Source organism: Puma concolor, chromosome B1, assembly GCF_028749965.1.
Source record: "Puma concolor isolate L17-30 chromosome B1, mPumCon1.1.hap2, whole genome shotgun sequence".
Classification (NCBI taxonomy): Eukaryota; Metazoa; Chordata; class Mammalia; order Carnivora; family Felidae; genus Puma; species Puma concolor.
The window spans coordinates 19,888,616-19,892,407 of NC_141670.1; the positions used below are offsets into that span (position 1 = coordinate 19,888,616).

A 3,792-nucleotide genomic window follows, 5' to 3' on the forward strand; every position below is an offset into this window, starting at 1 on the left:
CAGATTCTGTGTCTCCCTCTCTGCCTCTTCCCCACTCATGCTCTGTCCCTCTCTCTCTTTCTCAAAACTAAATTTAAAAAATTAAAAAAATAAACATTCTATAACACTGTGATAAAGTGTTTTTTTTTAATCGCAAAAAATATGACATATTCAAGGCTCTCTGTGATATGGTTCTCTTTACAATCTTCTCTAAAATTTTCCTTACATGTGCCCATCAAATAACACACTAGACTTGAACATATTCTGTGCCACTGTCTGCACTACTTTTTCTATCTGGAAAATTTTACCTCTCCCTGTTTCTATTCCAAATATGTAATCCATCCTTAAAAACTCATTTTTAAAACAAATTCTTACTGCCTTTATTATTTGCTTCATAACATTTATAAACATACTTCTACATAGTTCAATATACAAATATATATACATATATATATACACATATATATGTGTGTATACACACACACACATACATACATACATACAGTAAAACCTTGGTTTGTGAGCATAATTCATTCTGGAAACATGCTTGTAACTCAAAGTACTTGTATATCAAAGCAAATTCCCCCATAAGAAATAATGGAAACTCAGATGACTCATTCCACAACCCAAAAGTATTCATATAAAAATTATTACAATACTGTAATATAATATAAAATAATAAATAAATAAAATACAAAATATAAAGAAAAATAAACAAATTAACCTGCAGTTCCTTTGAAAACCTCGTGGCTGGTGTGAGGGAGACAAGAGAGAGGAGGGTTATTGTATGAAGGCTTTGATTATCATTAATGGAATCACTGCTATCAATAGGCTCAATGGAATCTTTTTCTATTCATGCAACTTTAACAAGAAACCTATCCAATGACACTTGTTTTTGCCACCTTTGGAGGATTTCACAGAACTGTGACATTGCATTGTCATTAAACAGATTCATCACTTTCACTGCTACAGCCTTATTCAGGTGGTGTTTTCTACAAAATTTTGCACTGTTTCCCACATTTTACACATCTCCCTTATCTCATTTGAAGTGAGGGATTCCTCTGCCTTTTTCTCCGCTTGTGCAGACAAGATGCAGACATAGACTTCTTATAAAATCTTGGAGTTTTGGCCTATTTGCATACCTTGTTCGTACTTCTCAATGATTTACTTCTTAACTTCCACCATAATCATCTCCTTGCTCCTACTGCCATTCTTTTCAATCTTTTCCTGCACGGGGGCCATTGTATACACTCACACGGATGTTGACTACAGTACAATATTAAGAAACTCTTGTCATATACTGTATTTAATGTAACTTGCAAAAAGGCAGCAGAGGAAAGGGTCCATATCTGCAGGCAGCCTGACCTAGAAGGAAGCAAAGCATTCCTAAGCTTCCTCTTGTATGGAAAAGCAAAGGACTGTCCATAGGTGCTTTGAAGCGGCAAAAAATACACTAGTGCCAGCTGTGGGCACCTACCAAAGTTCTGAAAAATCACTGATTTCTCCCAAACACTGCAGCCTGAAACCAAGCATCTGAACATGGGAGACGATCACCCACAATCCCCCAGTGAGAGAGAGAAGAACCATTGGCTCAGTTTTGATCATGTGACATTCCCTGTCACATACTACTCAATTGCAAGACATCGCATTTATCAATTTAAAATTTATTATAAGTGTTTGCTCATCTTGCGGAACCCTTTAGTCACAATCCAAGGTTTTACTGTATATTAGATAAGTATTATATATATACATATGTATATGTACATATACATATATATGTGTGTATATATAATTTACATGTCTATACAAACTGTAGAGTTAATAACTCACTAGAATTTTAATAACCAATTTTATTATCCTTTATTTCCTGTATATTTATTGATTATAGACTATATTTTAAATAATGGACCAAATGATATATTTCGTCCGTGAACTCAGGTAGCTCACCAGCAAGCAACCCAGAGAAAAACAACGTGATGAGTGGTCTAGTGGAGAAATTTATGACAAATTTGCTGCTAATAGAGCCTAAGGGAAGCACCTTCTAAGTCAGCTTGGGAGAATCTTGAAGGTTTTTCCCAAAAAATACTGCTTGAGGTGAGATTGAAGATAAATAAAAACTGTTTTATTTTGAAAAGGAAAAGGTGGAGAAGTGTGACAGAACAAAATCTGATTTTACAAGAACATTTTATGACTATTTTTGTACTGGTTGTTACTATGTATGTGTGCCATGGGGAGAAATTTGAATCACATTTTATAGACTGTGGCAACCAGTGAGATAGGAAGCATAGGGAATGATTTCAACTTACCATTTTAGAAAGATCACTCTTACTGCCTTATGCAAGATGGATTGGGGAGGGCAGGATGGAGTGAGATAATCAGAATTGGTAATGGTCAAATGAGTAATGAAGAAGATCTGAAGTAAGCCAGTGAAAATGGGAATAGAGAGGGTGAAAATGGGACTAAAATACAGTATTTCATTAAAAGGCATTAATATTGTTCTTTTTTGTTGGGCCTCAGAGGCAGCAGCCTGCTTCAGGATGAAGCTGGATGTCTCTCTCCCAGCTACTGGCTGTCAGAAAGTCACTTATGGACGAAGATTGCAAACTTCATACCTTTTATGAGAAGTGTGCGGCCAACGAGGTTGTTGCTGTTGCTCTGGGTGAACAATGGAAGGGTTATGTGGTCTGAATCAGTGATGGTGATGACAAACCAAGCTTCCCCACAAAGTAGGGTGTCTTGACCTATGGCCATGTCTACCTGCTACTGAGTAAGGGGCCTTCCCGCTCCCAGTCAAGAAGGACTGGAGAAAGAAAGTGCAAATCCATTTGTGGTTGCACTGTGGATGCTAACAATGTGCTCAGTGTGATCATTGTAATAAAAGTGGAGAAGGACATTCCTGGACTCACTGATACTACTGTGCCTCATTGCCTGGGGCCCAAAAGAGCTGGCAGAATGACAAACTTTTAATCTCTGTGAAGATGATTTCTACCAGTATGTTATGAGAAAGCCCCTAAACAAAGAAGGTAAGAAACCTAGAACCAAAGCATCTTCGGCATCTTGTTACTTCACCTGTCCTCCAACACAAATGTCAGCATATTGCTTTGAAGAAGCAACGTACTAAGAAAAATAAGGAAAAGGCTGCAGAATATGCTAAGCTTTTGGCCGAGAGAATGAAGAAGCCCAAAGAAAAACTCCAAGAACAGATGGCCAAGAGATAGAGGCTGTCCTAAGAGCTTCTACCTCTATGTAGGAGTCCTATCAAAAAGGAGATTTTCTAGGAGTCACAAATAAATAAGATCAGACTCAATAAATAATAAATGAAAGAATGAATGAATGTTGGGCCCATTGTATCAGTGTATGTGCCATAAAATGAGAGCAGAAACACAGAAAGAGAAGCACTCAGCAGAGACACAGGAAGTCAGTAGTTTCGTTTTAGAAATGTTGACTCTGAGGAATAGAATGTCTGAAAGCTATTTTTATATTGACTCTAGAGCACATGAAAAAGTGTTTGAGGGAAACACAAATTTGGTTTCATTATAAACTACTAGATAAAAGAAACTGTACATGAACAAGACTGCCTGAATAGAGCAATAAACAGAAGGAAAAGATGGTATAGGACTCAACCCTTGGACATAGGGTCATTTAAGATGTGGGTGGAGCTAAATAAATCTACTGAATAGACATAGGAGGGAGTGGTCAGAGAATAAGAATGGAATTCAGAGGAACTGAGGGAATGACAAGCAAGAGAGGAAGGAATTTCAAGATAAAGAGTGTCCACATTGTCAATTGTTTCAAGACATTAAGTAAAAGAAG

General features: G+C 37.0%; 1 pseudogene; it reads left to right on the forward strand.

Moving 5' to 3' along the window:
• Positions 1 to 2,516: 2,516 nt before the first annotated feature.
• Positions 2,517 to 3,274, forward strand: LOC112869918 (small ribosomal subunit protein eS6 pseudogene; annotated as a pseudogene).
• Positions 3,275 to 3,792: the final 518 nt, after the last annotated feature.